Source organism: Pleurodeles waltl, chromosome 4_1 (assembly GCF_031143425.1).
Source record: "Pleurodeles waltl isolate 20211129_DDA chromosome 4_1, aPleWal1.hap1.20221129, whole genome shotgun sequence".
NCBI classification, from domain to species: Eukaryota; Metazoa; Chordata; class Amphibia; order Caudata; family Salamandridae; genus Pleurodeles; species Pleurodeles waltl.
The window spans coordinates 635,507,523-635,524,071 of NC_090442.1; the positions used below are offsets into that span (position 1 = coordinate 635,507,523).

The 16,549-nt window shown below is 46.9% G+C and overlaps 1 protein-coding gene across 8 annotated transcripts in view; it reads left to right on the top strand.

Annotated features, from left to right (window-relative positions):
- The window catches only part of USP15 (ubiquitin specific peptidase 15), a 617,233-nt gene that overhangs the window by 93,240 nt on the left and 507,444 nt on the right, over positions 1 to 16,549 (top strand). The gene's annotated exons all lie outside the window — the stretch shown is intronic.

Sequence of the window (16,549 nt, forward strand, 5' to 3'; positions counted from 1 at the left end):
CCACTCCTTCTAGAATCCCCACACTCCATTAATTCCAATTCCATTCCTTCTTTTGATATCATTACTACAGTATTGACTTCATGTGAGTCTGGCATCTCATTCAGCCTACTGGTATGGGCAGATTTGGACTGTACAGATGGGTTTATGGTGCTGTCCCCGTTGTCCCTTCTTATGCAAACTACGGGGTTTGTAATGGTTGTAACTGAAGGACGGGTGTCTGATATTGTGTATTTGGGTGTCCCATGCTTTTCATGCCATATTAATGTAGGCAGTTCACTATTATGCCAGTGCCTTTGAATTAGAGGAGGTAAGTGATTGGGCTTTCCTACCCTTAGACAGATTGCAGTGTGCATGCAATATCTGCCAATGGCCTAGCAATACTAGTGCAACATATGGTATTATCCGCCTACATCATGCCACAATGATTATTTGGGGTCAGCGATTATTTGGGGTCAGCTCTAGTAGAGCGGGACAAATCTTTTTACCCTTAGCCTAGCTGATGTGGACATATTGGACAGGCATTGATTTAGCCTTACTTCATACTTCGAGATGTAATGCCTTGCCTATACTGCTATTTGTTATCAAGGTGTTGTTGTTGTGGCATTTGATGAAAGTGCAATGGCATTGGTCTAGGTCCATGTGTGCATCATGTGAACATGTCTTTACAGTGGAATATGTGTGTTGTGTGGACCTAGATACTAGTATTCACATGTCAGGATTGGTGTGGGTTCACTCATATTGACATGTCGTGGCTCTGTATCTGCATGTCATGTGGTGTATAAGTTGCCATAATAGGTATCAGTTGGCTGTCCTATGTTTAGTTGTAGTTACACTGTTGTCTGTGATTGTCAGTGGATGTATCATGTGTGCTAGGTAGGACACTGTTGCCGTCATGCATGTATGGTGTGATGTGGGGTATCTGTGTATGGTTATTGCAACAAAGCCTCTGGAAGTTGATACACGTAGTGATATAGCTGTTCTCCAGACATGTATTCTAGGACTCTGATGCCACCTGAATGGGACTGCCACGTGTTGTGTCTTCATCAGGGATTGTATCCATAGTGTAAGATCTGTACTGAGCGTCCAGCTAGGAATGCCATTTCAATGGCAGGTGCTGTGTAGTTAGAGAGTAGAGTTGTCTTCACTTGTATGGTACATTAATTATGGACATGGACGGGTCAGGGGTTGAACATGCATGGTATGGTGTGGTGTTAACTGTCAACTGCTTCTCAGTGGTGATAAGGGAGACATGACCAGGATTAGGACTGATTTTAAGTTTTAGCTAGGGTATGATGTGCATGCTGACATAGGTTTACAGGTGATTTGATGAAAGGCTCCAGGTGTGGTACCTTACTTGGATTATGATATCGGTGAGAGATATGACTTGAAAGGATGGATAGAAGTGACATGTTGTGAAATGAGGTAGTATATGTGGTATCCCATACAGGGTAGCCTTGCCAGAAGATGTATAGCTACAGTTATGCATATTTTCATGTGTGTATGTGAAGAATGTGATGAGCCTCTCTCTTCTTCTCTACCTCCCTCTCTCTCTATTTGTGTGCATCAGCAAGCAAAGGAAACTGGGCACAGGCGAGTGGGGATACTGCCAGCCAAGGGACCCAGAGTGCTGAAACCACCAAAAGCGAGTGACCCAGTGGCCCGGAGGGCGAGGGGAGTGCCTTGGGGGAGACCAGATCTTACACTTCATCATCTTTAGAAGCCTCCTCTAGTGGACACTCCCTGGCGGTGGTGGACCCTTCTGGGACTACCTCATCACCTTCTTGTCCACCGCCATCCCCGTTGCTCCCCACCCAGTTGTCTGTGCCCACTCACCCAGGAGGGTGGGAGTCTCTTTCGCCGCAGGCACCTCTGCCTCTGTCAGCCCCGCTGCTGTTAGTGAGGAGGCTGTTGACCTCCTGAGGTCGATTTCTGTGGGTCAGTCGACCATCATGAATGCCATCCAGGGACTGGCCACACAGGTCCAGCAGAGTAATGCGTTCCTGGAGGATATTCACGGTGCACTGGCTGGCCTACAGAGATCCTTTCAGGCTCTGGTCTCCACACTGACGGCCGACAGTCACCCTTTGTCTTCTGTCCCCCCTCCACCTTCCTCTTCCCAATCCCAAAACTCTCTTCCCCGACCCAGCCAAAGCACACAGACAGACAAGCATGCATCCACCTCAACATCCAAGGGTGCAGCTGACAAATAAAAGCACCCCAAGACCCACCACCGTCATGCACACAAACACCCACCTGCAGACACATAAACAGTCACTTCCTGCCCTGACACTCCCACAACCCCCAGCACCACAGACACTACACCTGACATACCTGCTGTCACCACACCAACATTCACCGCTACAGCCACAACACCTATCTTACCCACAGTCATCATGACAGCGGACCCACAGACATCCACCCGTCACCACATCGGCAGCCACCACAACTACTGACACACCTACATGCAGCACATCCACCATGCCTGCAGACAGACAGTCACCCATCCATCATGGCATCTACCTGCACCTCCACCTCACCACCTTCCAAGACACATAAATGCCCACATTCACCCACCACCCATAAGCCTACCTCACACACACTTGCACCAAAGACCTCCACCAGGACACCTCTTACAACCACTCCCTCTTTCCCTACTCCCAAACCCTTTTGCTATGACTGCCCCCATGTGAGTAAGAAGTGTTTCCTCTCGGAGTTGTGCCTTTTCCCTACTCCTCTCTGACACCGTGATTCCCCTGCACAGTCTGTGTCCCTCCCCAAGTCCTGCCTTTCCACCTACAAGATCTCCCATGCCACTCATCTAAGTTTGCATTCCTCTCCCCCTGCCAAGAAGTCGACCCCTGCTAAGAGTTCTCAGTCCTCCCATAAGCACTGCCCCTCCCAACCCCAAGGACTACCCACCCAGGTCTAAGCCCAAACCCCATCCCCCACACACCCACACCCAATCCCTGAGGTGCCTGCCTGACCCAAACTGCGTAGGTTACATGGCAGTCAGGAGTCAAGCTGGGGCACAGACATGTGCATATTGTACATGTTGCACTTTTGTTATTGGGCTGGCCTTGATCACTTTCTCATTTATATTTAAATTATAACAGGACCAACCTGTTGTTGGTGTCAGGGTTACATCTTTGTCCAGCATTTCTTTACTTAGGGCAGTTTTGGTTTTGGCTGACATTGTTTGTGTGTATGCATTTGGGTGTGAGTGGTGGTTGTGCTACCAGGTGAGTCTGGGCTGCATATGTGGTTATATGAATGGCATTTCTCCCCCAGTGATGGATGTGTTGTGTGATGTGTATGTTGGGAACATGTTGTGTTGGTATTGTGTGGTGTTTGTGTTGACATGTGTTGTTTACTGTGTTATGTGGCTCTGTGTGATTGTACTGTGTGCATGAGTGTGTGTGGGGATAGGTACACCCACAGAATGTAGAAGGAAACGGTCTCCCTGACCCTGCACCGATGGGTGGAGGAGTTGAGATGGGCACACACTTGAATGGCAGCCCTTTGGAGAAGCTACAGATAACATGCAGGTACCATTCCCTGCAGTGCCAGTTCAGAGAAAGTCCTAACGTTATTGCACATATGTAGCCGTTCTTTAAATGACTAAAACTGGTGATGATTCTCTAAAAGGGGCATGGTTGAAGACATATGACTTAGCGTCCTTTCCAAGAGGTATGACTGAAAACATGTGAACTAGAATCCTGTGTTTCACACTGCAACAAACCTAACCAGTATTTGTGTGCCTTTGCAAGTTTTCTTTTACAAAATCCAGGCCTAAAACAACAATAGATCTGCACCCAAAACAATTCAGACCTATTGCATTTGTAAATGCTTTGTAGCGGTATCCAATAAATGAGTAACAATGAGTTTGATGGCATATGTTGCTGCAGATACACATGTTGAGCACAGTCCGCTGCCTGGTGTTGGGCTCGGAATATTACAAGTTGTTTTTCTTCGAAGAAGTCTTTTTTGGTCACAGGACCGAAGGACTCCTCCCTCTTCGGCTCCATTGCGCATGGGCGTCGACTCCATCTTAGATTGTTTTTTTTTCCGCTGTCGGGTTCGGACGTGTTCCTTTTCGCTCCGTGTTTCGGTTCGGAAAGTTAGTCAGAATCTCAGAAGAAAGCGTCGGTATTGTTCCGTTCGGTATCGGGATAGTTAGGTACATCGACACCGATCATCGGAAGACTTTGGGGAAGCTTCGATCCCCCATCGGGGCCTGGTCGGCCCGACCGCGTGTGACGCCGAAGCCGATGGAACGGACCCCGTTCCGTTTCTGCCCAAAATGTCACAGTAAGTATCCTTATACAGATCAGCACTTGGTCTGTAACTTGTGCTTGTCTCCCGAGCACAAGGAGGATACCTGTGAGGCCTGTCGAGCCTTCCGGTCCAGAAAAACACTCCGGGACCGAAGAGCCATGCGTCTACAAATGGCGTCCACGCCGACAAAACAACGTTTCGACGACGAAGAGGAAACATTCTCGGTTCCGGACTCAGAATCCGGAGACTCCGACGTCGAACAACAACCACAAACAGTGAGTAAGACGTTGAAAATAAAGACCATCGAAAAAACAAAAGCCCAGGGGACGCCACTGCCAACAGGCCATGGCTCGACCCATAAAACCGGCGACCCGTCGAAGGTGCCGAAAAAGGGCACGCCCATAGCGAAGACACCCGACTCCGGTCGAGGGACCGCCATGGAGCAACCTCGGAGCCGAGATAGCGGCTCCGAGAAGCAAAAACAAGATGCCGGCACCGAAAAACATCGGCACCGAGACACACTGCCGAAAGCCACAAAAATTCAGTCGGTACCGAAGCCGAAAAAAGATTCTCTCTCGGCGCCGAAAACTTCCACACCTCCTTCCTACACAGAGGAACAAGGAATAAGTGGCCAGATGCACAGATTTGGACAAGAGCTCCAAAGTGTAGAATCAGACTACACACAAAAGAGACTGTACATCCAACAAGACACAGGGAAGATATCAAACCTTCCCCCAATAATGAGAAAAAGAAGGATCGGATTTCTCAAGGATGACGCACAACCACAAGCCAAAGTGGTTAAAAAAGTCACGCCTCCGCCCTCTCCACCACAACAGGCATCGCCGGCACAAACTCCGCCACAAATGCACTCACCAGTGCAAACTACTATAAGTCAAGATAATCAGGATCAAGACGCTTGGGACTTATACGACACCCCAGTGCCGGACAATGATCCCGATTCATACCCCACAAAGCCGTCACCGCCAGAGGACAGTACCTCATACTCGCAACTGGTGGCTAGGGCAACAGAATTCCACAATGTCCAACTGCATTCCGATCCTATAGAGGATGATTTTTTATTTAACACCCTCTCGGCTACACATAGCCAATATCAATGTCTCCCAATGCTACCAGGGATGTTACGGCACGCAAAACAAATTTTTGAAGAGCCCGTAAAATCAAGAGCCATCACCCCAAGGGTGGATAAGAAATATAAACCACCACCCACAGACCCAGTGTTTATTACTTCACAGTTACCACCTGACTCCGTAGTAGTAGGGGCAGCTCGCAAAAGAGCAAATTCCCATACATCTGGCGACGCCCCACCTCCGGACAAAGAAAGCCAAAAATTTGATGCGGCAGGAAAAAGAGTCGCATCACAGGCAGCCAACCAATGGCGCATCGCAAATTCTCAAGCGCTGCTAGCCCGATATGACCGCGCACACTGGGATGAGATGCAACTTCTCATAGACCATCTTCCCCAGGAATACCAAAAAAGGGCGCAGCAAATAGTTGAAGAGGGACAAACGATCTCGAACAATCAAATCCGCTCTTCAATGGACGCAGCCGATACTGCAGCAAGAACAGTCAACACTGCTGTCACCATAAGGAGACACGCATGGCTCCGCACTTCAGGGTTCAAACCTGAAATCCAGCAGGCTGTCCTTAATATGCCCTTCAACGAAAAACAACTTTTTGGCCCTGAAGTGGACACAGCTATTGAAAAACGTAAAAAGGACACAGACACGGCCAAAGCCATGGGCGCACTCTACTCCCCGCAGAGCAGAGGCTCTTTTAGAAAAACTCCATTTAGAGGGGGGTTTCGTGGCCAACCCACAGACACCACCAGCCCACAAACAAGAACCACACCCTATCAGGGTTCATTCCAAAGGGGAGGTTTCAGGGGATATAGAGGGGGTCAATTCCCAAGGAGTAGGGGAAAATTCCAAACTCCAAAAACACCTCCACCTAAACAGTGACTTTCAAGTCACACAACCCCTTCACTCAACACCAGTGGGGGGAAGACTAAGCCAATTCTACCAATCTTGGCAGCAGATTACAACAGACAATTGGGTACTAGCAATAATCCAACATGGCTATTGCATAGAATTCCACAAATTCCCACCAAACATCCCTCCAAAAACACGCAAAATGTCACTACAACATTTAGAACTTTTAGGACTAGAAGTTCAAGCACTACTGCAAAAGGATGCAATAGAATTAGTACCAGTACAACAAAAAAACACAGGAGTTTACTCCCTGTACTTTCTAATTCCAAAAAAAGACAAAACATTAAGACCAATATTAGATCTCAGGACACTAAATACCTACATCATATCGGACCACTTTCACATGGTCACACTACAAGACATCATTCCACTGCTCAAACAGCAAGATTACATGACCACATTAGACCTAAAAGATGCGTACTTTCATATACCGATACATCCTTCTCACAGAAAGTACCTAAGGTTCGTATTCAAAGGAATACATTACCAATTCAAGGTGTTGCCATTCGGAATAACAACTGCACCAAGAGTATTCACAAAATGTCTAGCAGTAGTAGCAGCACATATCAGGAGACAACAAATACATGTGTTTCCTTACCTAGACGATTGGCTAATCAAGACCAACACAGTAAGAAAGTGCACAAACAACACCACATGTCATACAAACCCTTCACAAACTGGGTTTCTCCATCAACTATACAAAGTCACACCTCAAACCGTGTCAGACACAACAATATCTAGGGGCAACCATCAACACATCAAAAAGAATTGCCACTCCAAGTCCACAAAGAGTTCAAGCATTCCACAAGGTAATAAGTGCTATGTTTCCAAACCAAAAGACACAAGCAAAATTTGTGCTAAAACTTCTAGGCATGATGTCATCATGCATAGCCATTGTCCCAAACGCAAGACTACACATGCGACCCTTACAACAGTGCCAAGCATCACAATGGTCACAAGCACAGGGTCAACTTCTAGATCTCGTGTTGGTAGACCGCCAAACATACCTCTCGCTTCTATGGTGGAACAGCAACAATTTAAACAAAGGGCGGACATTTCAGGACCCAGTGCCTCAATACGTTATAACAACAGATGCTTCCATGACAGGGTGGGGAGCACACCTCAATCACCACAGCATTCAAGGACAATGGGAAGTACACCAAACAAAATTTCATATAAATTACCTAGAACTGTTAGCAGTATTTCTAGCGTTAAAAGCCTTTCAACCCATAATAACACACAAATACATTCTTGTCAAAACAGACAACATGACAACAATGTATTATTTAAACAAACAAGGAGGAACACACTCAACACAATTGTGTCTCCTAACACAAAAAATATGGCAGTGGGCGATTCACAACCACATTCGCCTAATAGCACAATTTATTCCAGGGATCCAAAACCAACTAGCAGACAACCTTTCGCGAGATCACCAACAAGTCCACGAATGGGAAATTCACCCCCAAGTTCTGAACAATTACTTTCAAATTTGGGGAACACCCCAGATAGATTTGTTCGCAACAAAAGAAAACGCAAAATGCCAAAACTTCGCATCCAGGTACCCACACCGCGAATCACAAGGCAATGCTCTATGGATGAGTTGGTCAGGGATATTTGCATACGCTTTTCCCCCTCTCCCTCTCCTTCCATATCTAGTAAACAAATTGAGTCAAAACCAACTCAAACTCATACTGATAGCACCCACATGGGCAAGACAACCTTGGTATACAACTCTACTAGACCTTTCACTAGTACCGCATGTCAAACTACCCAACAGACCAGATCTGTTAACACAACACAAACAACAGATCAGGCATCCAAACCCAGCATCATTGAATCTAGCAATTTGGCTCCTGAAATCCTAGAATTCGGACACTTAGACCTCACACAAGAATGTATGGAGGTCATAAAACAAGCTAGAAAAGCTTCCACTAGACACTGCTATGCATCTAAGTGGAAAAGATTTGTTTGCTACTGCCATACCAATCAAATCCAACCATTGCATGCCTCTACAAAGGACATAGTGGGATACTTACTACATTTGCAAAAAGCAAACCTCGCTTTTTCATCTATAAAAATACACCTCGCAGCAATATCTGCTTACCTACAAACTACTCATTCATCGTCTCTATTTAGAATACCAGTTATTAAAGCATTCATGGAAGGGCTAAAAAGAATTATACCACCAAGAACACCACCAGTTCCTTCATGGAACCTTAACATCGTCTTAACAAGACTCATGGGTCCACCTTTTGAACCCATGCATTCCTGTGAAATGCAATATTTAACGTGGAAAGTCGCATTTCTCATTGCAATCACATCCCTCAGAAGAGTAAGTGAAATACAGGCATTTACCATACAAGAACCATTTATTCAAATACACAAAAATAAAATAGTTCTAAGAACAAATCCAAAATTTCTACCAAAAGTAATCTCACCATTCCATTTAAATCAAACAGTATAATTACCAGTGTTCTTCCCACAGCCAGATTCCGTGGCTGAAAGGGCACTACATACATTAGACATCAAAAGAGCACTAATGTACTACATTGACAGAACAAAGTTAATCAGGAAAACAAAACAACTGTTCATAGCTTTTCAAAAACCACACATAGGAAATCCAATCTCTAAACAAGGCATTGCTAGATGGATAGTCAGATGTATTCAAACATGCTATCTTAAAGCCAAGAGAGAATTGCCTATTACACCAAAGGCACACTCAACCAGAAAGAAAGGTGCTACAATGGCCTTTCTAGGAAACATTCCTATGAGCAAAATATGTAAGGCTACAACCTGGTCTACGCCTCAGACATTTACTAAACACTACTGTGTAGATGTACTAAATGCACAACAAGCTACAGTGGGCCAAGCTGTACTAAGAACATTATTCCAAACTACTTCAACTCCTACAGGCTAAACCACCGCTTTTAGGGGAGGTAACTGCTTTATAGTCTATGCTCAACATGTGTATCTGCAGCAACATATGCCATCGAACTGAAAATGTCACTTACCCAGTGTACATCTGTTCGTGGCATTAGTCGCTGCAGATTCACATGTGCCCTCCCGCCTCCCCGGGAAGCCTGTAGCCGTTTAGAAGTAAATCTTAAATCTTAAACATTTGTACATTTGTAAATAATTATTATAAACTTTTTATGTACATACGTATTCACTCCATTGCATGGGCACTTCGGTCCCGTGACCAAAAAAAGACTTCTTCGAAGAAAAACAACTTGTAATACTCCGAGCCCAACACCAGGCAGCGGACTGTGCTCAACATGTGAATCTGCAGCGACTAATGCCACGAACAGATGTACACTGGGTAAGTGACATTTTCATTTTGTTGCGATAATGTGAACTGAAAATGTGTCTTTCACACTAGTTTTCTCTGCAATTATTATTTCTGTAACACGCACGCCTTTTTCTCCCCACATCTTTCTGAAACCCTTCATATTCATATCTCACACATCATCTCTTTCCTCTTCAGCACTGTTTTTTCACTCTCTCCTGCACATACATCCTTTCATCTACTCTACTTCAACATCCCCCATCTACTCGCCTGCTTCAAATGCTGCATTCTGTTTCCCTTTGGCAATGTCTTATTTTGAAAGCTGTGTAACTCATCCACACATTTCCCTTAGTTACATTTTGGACATATTTGACCATCGCTCTCTGTGGCCAAAAATTGGAGGTGCATGTATTCTGAATACCTTTAGAACCTACTGATAGGCGCTGTGAGAAATAGGCACTTCAATCTGCCTTAACTGCAGAGCTCTCAGTCACAGGCACACACCCACAGTTTCTACTTAATAAGACACATGGATGAACTCAGTTCACAACATGCACTTTACGAGTCTTATTGTATTACAAACTACAGATGCACAACTAATCCTCTCCAGTAATGCACAATGACATAATATATGAAAGCAGGGAAAATGACCCAATTTACTGCAATTGGGGTAGTAAAATACATCAGTTTACATAGTTCAGTGGGCCCGTTGCCTCTGCACCTGCTGCATCAACGGTAGTTATGCTCCTAGTAATAGCAGCTGCTCATGCCTTGTACAAGAAAACAGCAGCAGATGCCTCTAAATGAAAGTGCTACAGTTAGTTCTGTGATGATTTATAGCTTCCATTGGTGCAGCAGGTGCAGTGGCATGGGGGCCAGAGGGGCCCACTGAATGCTGATAATTGCTGTATTTCATAGTTCAAACAGCAGTCAAGGGGGCCATTTTCTTTCTTGCACTAGGGCCCATGCCAAACTGGCTGCACCATTGGAGCTGTGTATCAAAGTATATTCCTGAAGCATTCTAAGACAATGGAAAGAGACAAATAGATACCCATTTTGTGACTAATTTATAGAAAGTCAGACCAAAAACCAAGATTAATCCCAACTCCCCTGTTTAACCAAAACATATGACCTTAGGCAAAGATTTTATTTCAGTAATCCTCCATTTTCTTCATTATTCCGCATAAAAGCACCTTCCAGTAAGTGAATTCACAGTACCAGGCGTGTGGACCACATACATGGTGCACATGCCAACTGACTTGTCTCTTAGCTCACATACATGTCACCAGGGTGAGGGCAGGAATAGTTCTAAGTTCATGTTTGAAAACTTGGACTTTTAATAAGTGCCAGGGATGTAAAGTCCCGTATTAATATCAAAGCTTCCACATGTTAATGAAAGGTGCTTTCTGAATTTTGAAGACTTCATCATGTTTTACATGTTGTTTGTTGCATGATTTAGATGGCTAATATTTCAGGGCTCAACTTGCAGAAATGCTGGAATTGCCAATAGTCAGAAGAGTCAGCTAGTTGGCTGATCTTTATGTGCTTAATTATCACCTCACAGAGTGGAACAGGTGGACCAAGAACAGCAGAAGCCATTCCTGCAGTATCAACTGTTGGCTCGTAAACGTGAACAAAGCTCGGAGCACAGACTAAAAAAAAAAAGCTCACTGCTGCCTCCGCTATCTGCAAAACGAATGCAGAAACCTTCGACCTCATGCAGCCTCAGTGCCGTGGAAGGGGAATGCGAAATTGATGTACTCCTCTTCCACAGTGATCTGCTCCTCCACACGAGTACGCTGTCACTGTTCCCTGTGCCTTTACTACAACACGTTGTTCCACTGTTGTTTTACGCTGCTCCCATTTCAAATGCACCAGGTGCAAAAACTCTCTTGTGTGAAGTGTGCGTACTTCACAATCAAAATTGGATGCTCGGGAAAGTCCTGGTGCATGCATGTTTTCGCCTTACAGGGACCACCCAAAGTGGTCCACTTAGCAACAGTTGTAATCTAATTTGTTCTTGGCTATGCTATTTCCACCTTTGTCTGCCTCAGGTACTATGGTCTTTTTCAATCTTTAGGTCTGCCCTTCTCAATTTTCATGTTCTTTTTTTCTGGAAGGTCAGTACAGAAAAAAAGGATTGGCAAAGCCAATAGGTCTGACCTCTGGGGCCTGTTAATTTGCCAGTGCCTTTTTGCAGTGCGGTACAGCATTGACAAGATGCTGTACAGCATGGTCAAAACTAGAAAAAAAAAAAAGGCTCAGTGTAGGAAGTTGGCTCTGTATGTGCTATTTCAAAGTAAGGAATAGCATGCACAGAGTCCAAGGGTTCCCCTTAGAGGTAAAATAGTGGTAAAAAGAGATAATACTAATGCTCTATTTTGTGGTAGTGTGGTCGAACAGTAGGCTTATCCAAGGAGTAGTGTTAAGCATTTGTTGTACATACACATAGACAATAATGGAGGTACACACACTCAGAGACAAATCCAGCCAATAGGTTTTGTATAGAAAAATATCTTTTCTTAGTTTATTTTAAGAACCACAGGTTCAAATTTAACATGTAATATCTTGTTTGAAAGGTAGTGCAGGTAAGTACATTAGGAACTTTGAATCATTTCAATTGCATGTATACTTTTCAAGTTATTCACAAATAGCTATTTTAAAAGTGGACACACTGCAATTTTCACAGTTCCTGGGGGAGGTAAGTTTTTGTTAGTTTTACCAGGTAAGTAAGACACTTACAGGGTTCAGTTCTTGGTCCAAGGTAGCCCACCGTTGGGGGTTCAGAGCAACCCCAAAGTTACCACACCAGCAGCTCAGGGCCGGTTAGGTGCAGAGTTCAAAGTGGTGCCCAAAACGCATAGGCTTCAATGGAGAGAAGGGGGTGCCCCGGTTCCAGTCTGCCAGCAGGTAAGTACCCGTGTCTTCGGAGGGCAGACCAGGGGGGTTTTGTAGGGCACCGGGGGGGACACAAGCCCACACAGAAATTTCACCCTCAGCGGCGCGGGGGCGGCCGGGTGCAGTGTTAGAACAAGCGTCGGGTTCGCAATGGAAGTCAATGAGAGATCAAGGGATCTCTTCAGCGCTGCAGGCAGGCAAGGGGGGGCTTCCTCGGGGAAACCTCCACTTGGGCAAGGGAGAGGGACTCCTGGGGGTCACTTCTGCAGTGAAAGTCCGGTCCTTCAGGTCCTGGGGGCTGCGGGTGCAGGGTCTTTTCCAGGCGTCGGGACTTAGGTTTCAGAGAGTCGCGGTCAGGGGAAGCCTCGGGATTCCCTCTGCAGGCGGCGCTGTGGGGGCTCAGGGGGGACAGGTTTTGGTACTTACAGTCGTAGAGTAGTCCGGGGGTCCTCCCTGAGGTGTTGGTTCTCCACCAGCCGAGTCGGGGTCGCCGGGTGCAGTGTTGCAAGTCTCACGCTTCTTGCGGGGAGATTGCAGGGTTCTTTAAAGCTGCTCCTTTGGATAAAGTTGCAGTCTTTTTGGAGCAGGTCCGCTGTCCTCGGGAGTTTCTTGTCGTCGTCGAAGCAGGCCAGTCCTCAGAGGATTCAGAGGTTGCTGGTCCCTTTGGAAGGCGTCGCTGGAGCAGAGTTCTTTGGAAGGCAGGAGACAGGCCGGTGAGTTTCTGGAGCCAAGGCAGTTGTTGTCTTCTGGTCTTCCTCTGCAGGGGTTTTCAGCTAGGCAGTCCTTCTTGTTGTTGTTGCAGGAATCTAAATTCTTAGGTTCAGGGAAGCCCTTAAATACTAAATTTAAGGGCGTGTTTAGGTCTGGGGGGTTAGTAGCCAATGGCTACTAGCCCTGAGGGTGAGTACACCCTCTTTGTGCCTCCTCCCAAGGGGGGGGGTCACATTCCTATCCCTATTGGGGGAATCCTCCATCTGCAAGATGGAGGATTTCTAAAAGTTAGAGTCACCTCAGCTCAGGACACCTTAGGGGCTGTCCTGACTGGCCAGTGACTCCTCCTTGTTGCTTTCTTTGTTCCCTCCAGCCTTGCCGCCAAAAGTGGGGGCCGTGGCCGGAGGGGGCGGGCAACTCCACTAAGCTGGAGTGCCCTGCTGGGCTGTGACAAAGGGGTGAGCCTTTGAGGCTCACCGCCAGGTGTTACAGCTCCTGCCTGGGGGAGGTGTTAGCATCTCCACCCAGTGCAGGCTTTGTTACTGGCCTCAGAGTGACAAAGGCACTCTCCCCATGAGGCCAGCAACATGTCTCTAGTGTGGCAGGCTGCTGGAACCAGTCAGCCTACACAGATAGTTGGTTAAGTTTCAGGGGGCACCTCTAAGGTGCCCTCTGTGGTGCATTTTACAATAAAATGTACACTGGCATCAGTGTGCATTTATTGTGCTGAGAAGTTTGATACCAAACTTCTCAGTTTTCAGTGTAGCCATTATGGTACTGTGGAGTTCGTGTAAAACAGACTCCCAGACCATATACTCTTATGGCTACCCTGCACTTACAATGTCTAAGGTTTTGCTTAGACACGGTAGGGGCACAGTGCTCATGCACTGGTACCCTCACCTATGGTATAGTGCACCCTGCCTTAGGGCTGTAAGGCCTGCTAGAGGGGTGTCTTACCTATACTGCATAGGCAGTGAGAGGCTGGCATGGCACCCTGAGGGGAGTGCCATGTCGACTTACTCATTTTGTCCTCACTAGCACACACAAGCTGGTAAGCAGTGTGTCTGTGCTGGGTGAGGGGTCTCTAGGGTGGCATAATACATGCTGCAGCCCTTAGAGACCTTCCCTGGCATCAGGGCCCTTGGTACCAGAGGTACCAGTTACAAGGGACTTATCTGGGTGCCAGGGTGTGCCAATTGTGGAATCAAAAGTACAGGCTAGGTGAAAGAACACTGGTGTTGGGGCCTGGTTAGCAGGGTCCCAGCACACTTCTCAGTCAAGTCAGCATCAGTATCAGGCAAAAAGTGGGGGGTAACTGCAACAGGGAGCCATTTCTTTACACAAGCCCCCCCCAGCCCACAGGCCAGGAGACTCAGCCAAAGCTGGGAGAGTCTTCCTAGTCTGTCAGGCGAGGAAGAGTAGAGGAAATAGGCTGGTTTGTTGCAGGGCCTACTCTGCCTTACATCCTCCTGTTCAGGTCATTCCCTCTGGGGAACTGACCCACTTCCACAGTGATAGGACCTAGTCTGAACTGCCTCTTGTCTGTGTTTTTTATGTCTTCACCCCTTCTCTCTATTTTGGGGTTAGAGGTATCCACCTCTGCTAATCTTATTTTAGCCAGGGTCACCCCTAGCTTACCCAAAGAGGTTACCCAGAGCTGGAGTAACCCCACCATGACCAAGAGGGTCAGGGGGCCTAACTTGCTATTTGGCATGGGGTCTGACCACCATGCCAAGGATAGTGCAGCCATAAAGGCTAACACCCAGCAGAGGCCACTGACAGCTGTCAGTGCCCAGAACCACACCTTTAGCTCTTCACCTACAAGGGAAGGGGCTAAGTTACAGGCTTCTTTGGGTTCAGGGTGCCTGTCTGCTGTATTAGAGTGGGGGGTTACCACATCTTGTAGTAAACACCCTTCTTCCACTCTTTCTTCTGTTAGCTGAGGAGCCACCCACTCAGGCTTAACAGTTGCCTGACTAGCCAGGACTTCTTGTGGGTCAGGTTGGACTTTATCAGAGCCACTTTTGGAGTTCTCCCCTACTGGAGCAGAATCTCCTTGGCTTGCTGGAACCTTGGCTAAAGGTTGTCCACCTTTCCTACTCTGTTTCCTTTTCTTTTTGTTCTGGGGCCTACTTGCCTTTACTGCAGAGGCAGTGTAGGAAGTTGGCTCTGTATGTGCTATTTCAAAGTAAGGAATAGCATGCACAGAGTCCAAGGGTTCCCCTTAGAGGTAAAATAGTGGTAAAAATAGATAATACTAATGCTCTATTTTGTGGTAGTGTGGTCGAGCAGTAGGCTTATCCAAGGAGTAGTGTTAAGCATTTGTTGTACATACACATAGACAATAAATGAGGTACACACACTCAGAGACAAATCCAGCCAATAGGTTTTTATATAGAAAAATATCTTTTCTTAGTTTATTTTAAGAACCACAGGTTCAAATTCTACATGTAATATCTCATTCGAAAGGTATTGCAGGTAAGTACTTTAGGAACTTCAAATCATCAAAATTGCATGTATACTTTTCAAGTTATTGACAAATAGCTGTTTTAAAAGTGGACACTTAGTGCAATTTTCACAGTTCCTGGGGGAGGTAAGTTTTTGTTAGTTTTACCAGGTAAGTAAGACACTTACAGGGTTCAGTTCTTGGTCCAAGGTAGCCCACCGTTGGGGGTTCAGAGCAACCCCAAAGTCACCACACCAGCAGCTCAGGGCCGGTCAGGTGCAGAGTTCAAAGTGGTGCCCAAAACACATAGGCTAGAATGGAGAGAAGGGGGTGCCCCGGTTCCGGTCTGCTTGCAGGTAAGTACCCGCGTTTTCGGAGGGCAGACCAGGGGGGTTTTGTAGGGCACCGGGGGGGACACAAGTCCACACAGAAATTTCACCCTCAGCAGCGCGGGGGCGGCCGGGTGCAGTGTAGGCACAGGCGTCGGGTTCGCAATGTTAGTCTATGAGAGATCTCGGGATCTCTTCAGCGCTGCAGGCAGGCAAGGGGGGGATTCCTCGGGGAAACCTCCACTTGGGCAAGGGAGAGGGACTCCTGGGGGTCACTTCTCCAGTGAAAGTCCGGTCCTTCAGGTCCTGGGGGCTGCGGGTGCAGGGTCTCTCCCAGGCGTCGGGACTTTAGGTTCAAAGAGTCGCGGTCAGGGGAAGCCTCGGGATTCCCTCTGCAGGCGGCGCTGTGGGGGCTCAGGGGGGACAGGTTTTGGTACTCACAGTATCAGAGTAGTCCTGGGGTCCCTCCTGAGGTGTTGGATCGCCACCAGCCGAGTCGGGGTCGCCGGGTGCAGTGTTGCAAGTCTCACGCTTCTTGCGGGGAGCTTGCAGGGTTCTTTAAAGCTGCTGGAAACAAAGTTGCAGCTTTTCT